This window comes from Episyrphus balteatus, chromosome 3 (genome assembly GCF_945859705.1).
Source record: "Episyrphus balteatus chromosome 3, idEpiBalt1.1, whole genome shotgun sequence".
Lineage (NCBI taxonomy): Eukaryota > Metazoa > Arthropoda > Insecta > Diptera > Syrphidae > Episyrphus > Episyrphus balteatus.
The window spans coordinates 110480379-110495267 of NC_079136.1; the positions used below are offsets into that span (position 1 = coordinate 110480379).

The window sequence follows — 14889 nt, forward strand, 5'->3', positions numbered from 1 at the left end:
AAAGAGTTTAAATAAGAAAATTCATAAACTTATTTGGCGCTAACTACAATTTTTGAGGAAAAAGGTCGATATTCTATTACTAGGCACTTTTTATCTCTCTTGCGTACTAACTCAACGGAGAAAATCACAAAAGCAGAAGCTCTTAAAACATAGAACTATTGAACGAGTAAAAATGGAATTCCGCCGCACCACCGCTGCACCACGTCCGCACCATGATCAAACATTTCTAAACAACCGCACTACCGCTGCATAAAGTCCGCACCATTTTAAAAATTTCTAAAGCACCGCACCACGTCTGCACCATTTAATTTTGAAAAAATAAAAAAATATGAACAAATTCGCTGCACCACGTCCGCACCATTTCATTTTGAATACAAAATTCGGTGCACCACCGCCGCGCCACCGTATCACGTCTCCACCATGATCAAAAATTCTATTCTCTCACTTATACAAATGTTAAGTCGTCTTCAAAGTTTTTAAGCAACAAATTTCCAGTTCGTACAAACATGATTTGGTGGTCGAGTGGTTAAGGCGTTGGACTTCTAACTTAAAGTGCTCTGGATGCTCGGGTTCGAGTCTCCTTCTTGTCGGTAGTTTTCTTTTTATTTTCAATTATACAAAATTATGTATCATGATGCAGAAAATTTCTCATACAAAATGAAATGGTGCGGACGTGGTGCAGTATTGGTGCCAAACGGCGGTTGACGAATGTTCTTATGGATTCATCTATTCTCAAAAACATGACAGTTTTTCTAATAATTTTAAGCCCCTGTGCGCTCCGTTTTTTAAATGGCTAAATTGGAAGAATTTTTATTCAAAAAATTGTTGTTCGATGAAGTAGTTCAACGTAAAGGTTGAACTTTGAACTTGATTTGCTGTTTACACCCAATTTTTTCTGATATTATGTAGCTTATATAGTAAACATTTTCAAATAAAAGTCAATTAAACAAAATGCATTCACGGCCTGAACTAAAAAATCGTTTTGAATACATATTTGTAAGCACCACCAGGAGTGGAGTATAGTACGCAATAGATCACTTATTACAGTAACCATCCTCAGAACCGCCTCTGTTTCAGAAATAAACAAATGTTATAAGTAGAACTGAACAAAACCGAACTCACAGAGAGAAATTATTCGTTAAAAAAAATAAATTTAATTTGTACATTGTTGTGTAAATACAAACAAAATTGTCGATTTACATTATTAACGGTTTACCAAGTCGAAACCTATCGACCACCATCATCCATTGCTACACGCCGACCTTCTCATAGTCACCCATGACATTGTTTCGAATTTCAACACTGCCAACCACCCCGCCCGAATGCACAATCATCGCATCCCCCCTCGAACCTCCCATTGGCCCCTTTATCGTCAGTAAAGAGAAATAAATTAAATTTTCCCTTTACCGGTGCTACGAGTATATACGAAAACACGCAGGAAGATTTTCCTCATTGACAATCAGAAAGCAAGCACTGACAATTTTTGCCTATGACGGCAGAGCAAAACAGAGCCAAGGCATGGCTGCGGCTTCCATGTCAATATTAAATATTCTGTTTATGGCACCGCACGTTAAACCACTGCCGCCTCCGTATCAACGTCCGTATGGAGGAGCAAAGAGTGTGCGTACTCTTAGTACTCCAACTCCACAGCAGATCCGCCATTCATTCACTTCGACATTTTCACGAAATCATGATGGCTTCCCTTTGTCTCTCACTATCAGGCCACTCATTCACTTACTGGCACTCTACGTGCACCACATAAGAACGCCCGGATAAACATTTTATTTCCGGACGTTTAATCTGAATTATCTCCTCGAAAAAGCTCCTTCTTTTCTCCCCCGCTCGCCGTATACTTCTGTACTGTACACATATTTTACGGCTTTTCCCATCGGGCAGAGGAGTTCCTTTAGAAAAAAAAACGTAAGCCTATGCGTTTATTTTGTGAATGGTGACTTTAAATACTTGACAGCGAGAAAGTAAGGCCACGTGTCGTGCTGTGTCGTGAACGCGTCGTTGTTGCAGAACTCTAAATTTCAAAACACAGCTTCAAAACTCAGGATCGCCGATATATGTATAAGGAGATAATATATAGCATTATAGGTAACGAAAAATTATGCCCAAATAATGATGATGGGATAGCAAAACGGAATAGAGTAAACGTTTATCTTTCAAATAGAAGATACACAGATACAAATAGACACTCAATGCCTCTGCGTTTGGGAATAATGGATGTTCCGTGAAGTGGCACTTAATGGAATGGAATGGAATTATCATAGAGCTTGCTTGCTTTCGCTTTAGCTTTGCTCATCGTCTCTTGTCGTCCGTCGTCGACATTGCGCGAGCTACAGATACAATTTTAACTGCAATAAGGTAACAAATTGCTGGAACACACAAAGCCAATTTAGCAGATAATCACGTTTATATACCAAAATTACGTTAAAGGCTGTTTGGAATGAGAGGGTGTCGTGTCGTTTGTCTGCCGGATTCTATCATCAGTGTTGGCTAGGGCTTCGTCTATATTGAGGTCCAGTGGTGTGTCCTGGCTAAGGAAGGTAATTAAAATTTATTCCATCAATTAGAAGAGGCTGTTGAGAATATGCGAGACTTTTTAAGTGGTTTTTCGTATCTGTTTCAGGTGTAAGATTCGTATTTGGTTTTGTGATGTTGGATAAGAAAGTAGATATTCATGTTATTTCTAAGGATTGCCGTGAAAAATAAACTATTACAAGTTTTAGCTCATGGTTTGATAAAAAAAACGACGTTCTTGGATTGGAAATTAGTTTTTATTAAGAAATTTTGAATGCACTACATTGCGACACAGTGAAACAATTTTGTTTTTAAATGTTAAGTTCTTGAGTAAGTCAATCAAAAATTTGAGTCCATAACACGGTGTTACAAAAATGAGGTTTCAAAATATACGCGGGCGGAGACCTATCAGGTTTTGTCGAGCTAGTCGCACTTATTACGAAACGGTATTTAAAAATCCCCTAACACCCCCACCTTCACCCATTGAAAAAATTCTATCTTCGTCAATTTTTTACCCACTTTCGATTTTTTTACAGTTTCTGATAGAAGATAAATATACCTTTTCAACAATGTATAAAACATGTAACTCGGTTAAACCACTTAGAATTTATAAGCTGTCAAAGTTCAAAAATTCCATTTTTTTCGTCATTTGCCCAACTTCGGAATCAATTTAAAGTATATGTTTTCAAAACAACATGCTTTTTAAAATATATATTCTAAAACTATATCTATATCCCAATCAATCGAGGTATTTTTTATGAAAATCAGTTCAAAATTGGCTCAGAAAAAAAAATTTTTCGATTTCAACCCAGATACAGAAATTCGAACTTTTAGGTATAGAACAAAAATGTTGTTTCGGCACGTAGTAGGATAACTTGGGCGCCAGGATTTTATAACGGGTTTTTGTAGAGGAGCTCAATTTTCTAAAAAAAAATTATACTTTAAATTGATGCCGAAGTTGGGCAAATGACGAAAAAAATGAAGTTTTTGAACTTTGACAGCTTATAAATTCTAAGTGGTTTAACCGAGTTACATGTTTTATACATTGTTGAAAAGGTATATTTATCTTCTATCAGAATTTTTTCAATGGGTGAAGGTCCAAAAAACCGTTTTTTGCCCGTAACTCCAGATTTTGGGGGTGTTAGGGGATTTTCAAATACCGTTTCGTATTCAGTGCGACTAGCTCTACAAAACCTGATAGGTCTCCGCCCGAATTTTGTTTTTGATCCTCCGGGATCAATTTTTAAAAAAAATAATGAATCAAAATAAAACACAATTTTATTTTTAATATTTTATTCACAAGCTTCAGATCCCTTACCACTGGTGGGGGGAAATCATCCGCTATATTAGAATGTTCGAACTATAATCTCATCGTGACTTGTTATGCAAGCCCCTTTTATACTTTATTTTACTGTGCAGCAATGCTACATGAATACATTGCCACAGTAAAGATACATAATATAATGTTTTGTTTAGAATTTGAATCATTGACAATTTCTTGGAGTGATTCATTTTTATGATTGAGAAATGCGATCGTTAAAAATCTTTGTTTATATTAATTTATGATTGAGAAATGCGATCGTTAAAAAATCTTTGTTTATATTAATTTAATGGAGATACTTATTCTTATAATTTATTGTACTCAAGCAAATATGCTTGGTATGTTTTTATTATTGTTTATATTGGGAAGTAATTCTATAACTCCTCCCCCCTTTGACTTTTGTTTCTCCTGAAACAATTTTTTATATAAAATTATAAGTATAGCAAAAATTATGAGAATTACAAATCCATTTACACCAAAATGAATATGTGATTGATCTGAAACTTTTTCTACTATTTTTTTAATATTTTCAATTCTTGTCAAATTATAATCTTCAGTTTTTAAATCAAATTCAGTAAAATTGAACGTATCTTCCATATATATATTTATTGGTTGCTTTACAATTGGATTTTTGTTTACATATTCTGTGTCACCCATTTTAATATTACAGTTTTCAAAATTAATTAACACATTTCTTTTTATTTGAATTATTTTTCTTTCATCGCAATAGTTTTTAATTTTAAGATCGCTATTTTTAACAATTAATGTACCTTTTTTAAGTTCCTTTACAATATTTATTTTTTTATTTTTTCTTTTCAAACAATTGTTTTTATTAATACAATTAACATAAGGTTTTAAATGTTTTAATTCTGTATTTTCACAATATTTATAAAAGGTTTCATTTATTTTAACAATGGTTTCATCTTCTATATTTAATTCCATATTTTCCTCATTGGGTATGGAAGTTATAAAATATTTATCAAAATTATAAATCTTATCAGGTATTTGGATTACGAATATTAAAAGATCGTTATCGTATTCGCTTATTGATAATTTAATATTTTTAAGTTTGAATAAATCAATATCATAATAATCTATTTCTTTTGCCGTTAATATGCTTTCCGTCATTATTTGCAATCTACTTGCCAGTATAATATTTTGTATTTTCTCTATAATTGCCTTTAACTTATCAACTGTTCTTATATATTCTAGAATTATAATTCTTTTTTCCAATACTTTAAACTCTTTTACAAAACCAGAATTATTTTTTATTTTTGTATCAATCAATTTTTTAACTATTTCTATTTCTTGTTGGAGTTGGTTATTAATATCTACCTGTTTATTTGTGTTCATTATTAGTTTAAGATTATCTGAAGTTAATGTTTTCAATCTGTTTTCTATTTCTATTTTATCCTCGTCATCCATAGTCCCGAATAAAAAGTTTAGGACTCTTCCTCCTATGTTTATAAGACTTCTTGTCTTTCGTGTATGGGGTTTATGACCTTTAATGCTTTTTAATTCTTCTTGAATTAAATCTAGTTCATTGTCTATATATATTGTCTTAACAATGTCTTCTGGTGACTTCACTATAAAATTCTTTTGTTCCAACCATTGTTTAGTTGTTTTGATCAATAACACATTTATTTCCGTTAAATTTATTATATGTAAAACTGAATTATATTTGTTGACGATATTCACTTCATCATATTTAACTATCGCGTAACCGTTATTGTTTGTTATTTCTTCGGCAATTAATGATTTAGTGCTTACTATATTAAATATAGCCACGAAAATTATTAAACTTTTCATCATGTTATATTACGTCCTCTTCTTTCTGGATCTGTGCTTTAACTAAAACTCTTCTCTGGGTTTTTCTATTCGTTTGGCTCGCTTTGATTAAATTGTCTTGATTTATTTGCTTACTCTTTCTTTCCTTTTGGATATTCTTCGTGTGTTGATCTTCAAGTTTATTGTATTTGTATCTTGGTGCTGTTTTATGACGATCTGTTCTAGAATTTTTAACAAATCCTTCCGTTCTATTTTCACTATATTCCTCTCTATTGGTATTTAATTTATCGATTATTTTTTCTTTGTTTTTGATCATTAGATCATAAAGTTTATTTTTATCTACATTGCCTTTTTGTATTTCATATGGTTTTTGTTTTGTAGTTGAATGTATCGAAGTGTTATAAAAGAGATTAGCTTTGTGAACAGCTACTCGAATTTCATGTATACTAGGGTTAATTTTTCCATTAAGGAGTGCTCTAATTTTTTCTGCTAATGTTCTATGAAAGACTTCAATGTCTGAATTCCCTGTATGACTGTTCGGTTTAGTAAAATGTACTTCTATGTCAAGGTCTTCTAATAATTTTATAATTCTTGGAAAATTAAATTCATTATCCATTACGAATCTTTTTGGTTTACCATTTGTAGCTAAATATTGCAGAATTGTTTCTTCTAGAGTTTCATGAGAAACATTTGGAACGTATGTAGCTGTAGTTAGCTTACTAAATTTGTCAATGGAAGTTAAGTATTTTGTTTTGTTAATACAATAAATGTCTAAATGAACTATCTGATTAATGTCTTTTGGAGTTTCTGTTAAATGAAATTTTTCTTTAATTGGTCGTCTATCATATTTAGATTGTTTACAAATATTGCAACTGTTGATTACGTCATTTATTAATTCTTTTAATTTCTTAAAATAGATTTTTGTTCTAAGTCCTCTATAGTTCTCTTCAATTCCTGAATGACCTGTTTCTTTTTCATGATACAATTTTATTTGTTTAATAACTTCCTCTTCTGTTTCTATGTCTTTAGCAAAGTATACACATTTATAAAATTTAATTCTTGTTCCAAATAACTCTATTAATTTTTGTTGAAGTATGTTATATTCGTTGTCTGTTAATTCAGTATAAATTCCTGTATTAATTTTTTCTATTAATGGTATGATAAGATCATTAAAATTATCTTTATTTATTTCATTTATTCCTATATGTATTCTTTTAAAGTTTGAATTTTTCTTAAGTCCGTTTCCTGCTTGTAGTATTATTTGTTGTTTAAATATGTTCACTGCACTATCTTTAATTGGGAAGTGATCATTTAGATCTTCATGCTGCGAATGTATTGTAGCTTTAACTGATTCTTGTTCTAACATGTTTATTTCTTCTTCATTTTTAATTTCTCTACTCAAGAAATCTGCTACAGTGTTGCTTGTACCCTTTAAATATTCGATTTGCATGTCATATTCTCCTAACTGAAGTATCCATCTTTGTAATCTGGGTGAAATATCTCTACCTAAATTCTTTGTTTGTAGCCATTTTAATGGTTGGTGATCTGTTTTAAGATCAAATCGTCTACCATATAAATACGGTCGTAAATATTTTACTGACCAAACTATGGCGAGTAATTCCTTTTCTGTTGTACTGTAATTTCTTTCATGTTCATTGAGAGTTCTACTTATAAATGTTATTGGGTGCCCTTTCTGTGTTAGCACTGCTCCAATGGCATAATTGGATGCATCTGTTGTTAATAAAAATTTTTCATTAAAATCTGGATATGCAAGTACCGGTTCTGTTTGAAGTGCATTTTTTAATTCTTGATGTGCTTTAATATAATTTATATCATTTTTATCAATTTTCTTATCTTTCTTTAAAAACTTGGTAATGGGTTGTGCAATTTTTGCATAATCTTTGATAAATTTCCTGTAGTACCCTGTTATTCCTAGAAAGGATTTAATTTCTTTAGTTGTACTAGGAAGTTGTATTTTTTCTATGGCTTCTATTTTATCTATATTTGGTTTCACACCTTTGTCTGTAATTGTATGCCCTAAAAACTTTGTTTCTCTTTTAAGAAAATTACATTTATCTATCTGCACTTTAAGGTTATATTTTTTTAGACGTTGAAAAACTAATCGAAGGTTAACTAAATGTTCCTGTAATGAAGTACTAAAAATTAATATATCATCAAGATATACCACACAAATTTTATTTATTAAACCTTCCAAAACCTCATTCATCATTCTTTGAAAAGTGGCTGGTGCATTTTTCAGACCAAATGGCATTCTTAACCATTCGTAATGTCCATATGGAGTTGAAAAAGCTGTTTTTTCAGAATCAGCAGGATTCATTTTTATTTGATGAAAACCTTTAGCAAGGTCAAGGGTTGAAAAATACTGAGCTCTTCCTAATTTATCTAATATCTCGTCGATATTAGGTATAGGATGCTTAAATTCGATGGTTTTTTCATTTAATTTTCTGTAATCAACTACCATTCGCCATTTTTGTTCACCTGAATTATCTATTTTCTTTGGGACTACCCAAATAGGTGCATTATAAGGGGAAACACTTTTTTTTATTATACCTTGTTGTAATAAATCTCGAACTTGGCGTTCAATTTCTTTTTCGTGAATTTTAGGGTATCTATATATTTTGCTGAATATAGGATTATCATGTTCTGTCCTAATGCTATGCATAGTTTGTGTTGTTGAAGTAAGTTTATCACCTTCTTTATAAAAAACGTATTTATTTTCATCAATAAATTTTCTTAATTCTTTTTTTTCTTCAAAATTCAAGTTCTCATCTATTAATTGACTCATTTGCGTTGAGTTGCAATACTCTAGAGTGTGAATTTCTTCATATTCATATATACGTTTAGTTTCTTTCTTTTCACTATCATAATTCTCAAAATACGTTTTCCTGTTATTTATATCAATATATCCTTCTTTTAAGTATAATGTCGCTCCAATAGGTTTTAATAAATTTTGACCTATAATTCCTACAAATTTATTATTTTGTATTTTCATCAACTTCCATGCCATAGTAGATTCATCTTCATTGAATTCTACTGGTACTTCAGTTATGATCTCAAATTTTATTGTATTTTCGTGATTAAGTGTTTTAATTTTGCTTGGAACTTTCATTAAAGTTCTCGGAATTTCTAATAGTTGTGACTCATCAAGTATACTTATTGTTGAGCCAGTATCTATTAGAATATTAAATTTTTTATTATTTATTGTGACTTTTATTATGGGAAGTGATTCTTTTTCCCGGCTAAGGTAAAATTTACCTCTTCATGTTTTATTTCAGCATTATTTACTTCCATAGGTTCTGGTCTTGGATTCCGATTGTTATAATTATTATAGTTATTATTCCTATATTGTCCTGAAGGGAATGACCTTTGATTGTTTTTATTAAAGTCATTATAATTTCTAAATTGTCCTGAATTCTGATGTTTTTGATAACTATTTCTAAAATTATTTTGGAATGGTGGTCTAGCAATATAATTATTCGGTCTCTGATTATAATTCATTCCTCTGCTATTATTGTGGTAATTGTTATTATTTTGTTTAAAATTGTTCGAATTTCCCTGTTTATATTCTTTATTTAAATTTCTATGACGCATTAGCAGAGTATAAGCCTCTCTTATATTTTTTATATTTTGTGCAATAATGACAGATGCTTGATTGGCATTTAAATTATTTAAAAATTTATTCATAACAATACTCTCATTATTTTCTGGGTTATAAATAATACTCTGTTCTAACTTACTTTTTTTATTAAGTTTTAAAAGGATTCCTTCAGTCTGGTCAAATAGTTGTTGAAGATCACTCGTGTTGATTGTATGAAGATCTTGTAGAATTTGTTCATATGTCTCCCTAACTCCGAAATCCTGGATTAATGCATCTTTTATTGTTGGCCATGTTGGCATTAAAATTCTTCGTAAGGTGTTGATCGCTGCTCCTTGTATTTTATTTCTTATTATAAGTGTCGCTATTGGTTGATTTTCCACACTTACATAGCTGTACACAAAATCTATGTATTCGATGAAGGCTATGACATCCTCATCTGGACGTCCCGAGAATGTTGGAATTTTTTCCAATCGTACTAGTGGTATATTTTGGTCTGCTGCTGGATTTGCCATTTTTGTAAAATTATTTTTTTTTTTTTTAAATTTTGTTTCTAAAAGAGTTTCTGTTTTTTTTTTTCTCTTTTTTTTTTTGTTAATTTTAATTTAACACTGTGAGTTCACTTCTTTTTTTTTTTATTTTGTTTGTTAATTTCAGTTTAACATTTATTATTATTTTTTTTTTTTTCACTGCTTTTATTTTTCTTAAGCACTGTCTTTTTCGTAGACACTTTAATTTTCTAATCTCTCTACGAGAATTCGTGTATTTTTTATTTAACACTTTAGAAAAAAATTATTAATTGCTTCGGCAATTGTTTTATTAAATAACTTTTAATTGTTCGTTAAAACACTTCGGTGTTATTAGCTTTCACAATAAAAGTATTTTTTTTTTTGTTCGAATCACTGGATCTCATATGTCACTATTAAATTCGTTAATAGATCTCATTGAAATCCTACCGACTGCGCCAATTTTGTTTTTGATCCTCCGGGATCAATTTTTAAAAAAAATAATGAATCAAAATAAAACACAATTTTATTTTTAATATTTTATTCACAAGCTTCAGATCCCTTACCACTGGTGGGGGGAAATCATCCGCTATATTAGAATGTTCGAACTATAATCTCATCGTGACTTGTTATGCAAGCCCCTTTTATACTTTATTTTACTGTGCAGCAATGCTACATGAATACATTGCCACAGTAAAGATACATAATATAATGTTTTGTTTAGAATTTGAATCATTGACAATTTCTTGGAGTGATTCATTTTTATGATTGAGAAATGCGATCGTTAAAAATCTTTGTTTATATTAATTTATGATTGAGAAATGCGATCGTTAAAAAATCTTTGTTTATATTAATTTAATGGAGATACTTATTCTTATAATTTATTGTACTCAAGCAAATATGCTTGGTATGTTTTTATTATTGTTTATATTGAGAAGTAATTCTATAACTCCCGCGTATATTTTGAGTGTTACACCGTGTAATTAATGTGTATTTAGTGGAAGTTCAACACTCATTAGAGGAATTTTAAACAGATATTTTCTGGAAAGTTCGCTGCACGTCTGTACTACAGACAAAACTATGGAAACTGCTCAATATTCTAGTGCTTGGGGATCTTTGAAGTAGAGGACTGTCCTAGAGATTGGATTGTATCCATGCTAAAGCATGGCTATGTGAAGTTGGCACCCCCCAAATGCTATTCGTTCGATTGCCCAAGGTTAGCCCAGGATAGCCCAAGATTTGGTTTCGTTAGCCCATCCTTAGTTCTAAAATCATAACGGAATTATTTTTTTTCACCTCAAAAATCAAAAATAATTTTTTTTTTAAATCAGTGTAAAAATTGTTGGTTGTGCACTGTGGTTCGTTTGCTCAACGTTAGCCCAAGATAGTCCAACTTTTTTTTCCTTATTCCACTATTTTTTCAAAAGATACAACAGTAAACTTATTTTCATATTAGAACCCGAAAACATTCAGATTTTTTTTTCCTGTGAAAAAAATGGTTAAACAGTGCTTTGTTTGCACAAGGTCAGAAAAGTCAACTTTTATTTTCGTTATCCTACACTTAGTTAAAAAATTATAGAAGAATTAGTTTTTATTCACCACACAAAAAAAGAAAGTATGCATACACCACAGTGATCTTTTTTTAAATTTATTATTAAGAACAATTAAATCCACTGGTGTTTGCATTGCGCCTAAAATACTATTTATGTGACTTCGAATTCTTACTTGATTGAAGGTATTCCTGTTCTTGTTAAGAAAAAAACTTTTTTCAAATTACCAATCTCTCAAAAATCAAAATTTGTTTTTTTCAGTGTAAAAATTGTCCTTTTTCCACTTTATTCCATTTTCCTATTGTTATAACTTTTGAACTAAACGAAAAAAAGTGAAGAAATATGTTGGAATTAGCATGGCTCATTGAGAAAAAAACACAAATTTTGATTTTTGAGAGATTGGTAATTTGAAAAAAGTTTTGACGTGATAACGTCTTATAAAACGATGGAGCATGGCAGCCACCACAAAAAAGTGACGCCATTTTCTCCCGTTCCACTTGAAATTTTTTGCAGTGGGGCAAAAATTTCAATTAAAAATTAAAAATAAACTATATTTTATATTTTGTTTTGCTGAATTATAATATTATTATTTTGTGGTTGTATTTCTTCCCTTATAATTCAAATAAAAACACCATTTTTTATTTTAAATTTGCCAATATATTTCGAGGTTCATACGTCATCTTCAGGGCTAAAAATATTTATTTAATAAGCGTTTTTAATATATAATTATATAAACATATATTATATAAACATATATTATATTATATAAACATATAAAAATAATTTACCTATTATAAAAACTATTTTAGTTATAATATACAAATTATTTCTTCGGCTACAACATTAATGTTTTATGATTATGATTATGATTGTGATTGATTTTATTTTATTTTTAATTTTTTATTTTTGATTTTTAAATAAAATAGTGGAATAGAGAAAAATTATTTTTTGTGATTTTTGAGGTAAAAAAAAAATAATTCCGTTATAATTTAAGAAATTGTGGGCTAGCGAAACAAAATCTTGGGCTATTGTGGGCTAACCTTGGGCAATTGAACGAGGCAGGTTTAAAAAAAAAATTAGCATTTAGGGGTGCCAACTTCACATAGCCCTAAAGCATAGAAGAATTCAAGCATGTTTATTTTAAAAGATAAAATTCTGTCTATTTGGCCTGACCAAACTTTTGAACATGGAAAAGGACCTTTCAAATTCAGTCGGTGTCATTGGAGCATTTTTGAACGCAGTTTTTTTTTTACAGAAACTCCATCAATGTCATCAAATTCTTGAAAATTTCTTCAAAATGTTCAAAATTATTTTCATAGTAGAAAGGTATATAACTGCAGTAAGAATAGAAACCGTGACGGTTTAAAGAAAATAGCTTGATTCGAAAAACTGTATTATTTAAATGCTTAACCATCTTTTTATACGGATGAAAATATGTATTCAAATAAGAGTCCTTGCCCTACTGATAATTTGTTTCATAAAGTAAAAAAGAAACTATAATTATTGATGACAAAAATAAAGTTTTTAAATATCTTTAATTGATGATATCTTCAACTTCATTTACCAGTTAAAGACACAAACAATTTTTGTGATCCAGCATTTCTATCCTGCTCCAATCTGATTCTTCGACATAAATTAACTTCTTCCATCTTATGGCAATATTGAGAACAAAGAAGCAAAAAGTATATTTATGCAGCTCACGCCTTGTTTGAGAAAAGTCAAAGTAATTAGAAAACTCTTTGCAAGAAGTTCAGCTTCGGATCGAATAATCAGCTTTTTACGTATCTTTAATTACATCTTTTCATCATCAAAGAAAAGAAAGAGCACTACCTCTCATTAGATTTGCATTCATCAGAATCGTTTTTCTTTTGAATAGAAAATGAAAGCCTAGGAAACAGGAGTGAAAACTATAATATAAACACCATACCAAAAGCCCACGCCTATTTTGATAGCCAGCCACCTTGCAAAATGTGTCAGAAAACTATTTCACCTCCAGATTTGCTCCGCTCCGTGTGCTCCCCCTGCCCATGTCTCTCAAGTTGAGTTTGACATATTTTTAATTAGAGAGTCAAAGCCTCGTCGGATTTTGTTTGTTACACTTAAATGTGGTATATGTGTCAAATGAAATTAATTTCCGCCTTTTGACATTTCTAAAAGCAAAGATGGCAGATGCCTTATGAAAAGGGTGTCAAGCCTCAACGATAAGCATTCGCAATCTCCTTTCTGCGGTTTGGCTTCAGCTTCTCCTACCTCCCGCCCACCCCATCAACTCAACTAACTCATCAGCAACATCATCAGTTCCCTTGTACCTACTTATAGCAAATCAAAACGACATTGCATTACTTTCCGGAAGAGATGTTGGACCCCGGAGTAGCATGCGGCCCCGGCGAGCTGAGGGCAAAAGACGAAGGCGATAGAATGTTACACTGAGATGTCTCGGAATGTCACAACAAGTCAAGGGAAATTAAGGAAATACAACATTTTCTTGAGGGTTTTTGTTGGCAAAATGTTAAATCAAAATATGATTTCTATTCACATCAGATTAGATAGCTACATAGATACTATTTGGTTTGAGTTTTGGGTATTTAAAATGACACTAGAAGATAGAAGTAGGTACTTTTGGAAAATGTCACAACTTAAGTGTCTGAACAAATGGAAAATGCTTGAGCCATTTGCAGAAGAAGAGTTGCATTATTAAGTGACTTAACAATAATACAAAGAAGAACTCTATTGTTGCCTACCAAAATGATTGGGTCATCCGAAAGAAGAATGTATTTTGTTGGAAATGAAATAAATGAAATTTTAAATGGCTCTTATATGGAGTTGGTCATATGATTCGGCTTAATTAAGGCATATACCAGTATGCTACATCGACAGGGCTGTCATTGGTTTAAGCTAGATTTGCTGACTTTGCAAATCACTTAAAAGGCAAAGAAATGGTAGATATTGTCAGCTGTGGGAAAATGTAGCAAAAGGATGAAGTTTTATTCCTTCGAAATTTAAATTGTATCTTTTACGCGATTTATCATTTAAAATGTTGCTACTACCTATTTGTTGACTACCTATTTGTTACTATAGTAAAAGTAGCTCGGAGTTTCGAATGGAAACAGTGAATGGGTTTTTTTAAGTTATGAGATGAATATTCATTAATTATTAAATTTTAACACGGTGCAACTGTGATAATGTCGGGAGTAACATTGAGCGGGAAATAACTTATTACATTAGTTTAAGATGATTGGAATAAGTTATACAATGTAAAGGGTTATGTAAGAAATACGACATTCGCATAGTAGCTTAGACTGACTTTTGAAAGACTAATGAAATGACTAACACAACTTGGAAGGCGCTTACCTGTGACACACATTGATTCCTTGCATCAGATCCGATTCTAATCCAAAGTAGGTAATAATAAAATTGATCCTGCGAGTATTGTTAAGTTAAACAATGAAGAAACAAAAATTAAGTATGCAATGTATACTTCTAAATAAAATTGACTGCATCATAAGTACATCTTCTGTTGATAAATTGGATCTAAAACCAAACTGGTTATTAGAAAAGAAGCTATATCGATCCTAAAAATTA

At 30.9% G+C, this 14889-nt stretch overlaps 1 long non-coding RNA gene across 1 annotated transcript; it reads right to left on the reverse strand.

Moving 5' to 3' along the window:
* Window positions 1-12808: 12808 nt before the first annotated feature.
* LOC129916340 (uncharacterized) lies at window positions 12809-13408 on the reverse strand. The gene is made up of 2 exons (XR_008772442.1): window positions 13235-13408; window positions 12809-13172 (listed from the first exon to the last, which is right to left on the reverse strand). It is a non-coding gene; the product is annotated as an uncharacterized LOC129916340 (long non-coding RNA).
* Between the last annotated feature and the right edge of the window lie 1481 nt (window positions 13409-14889).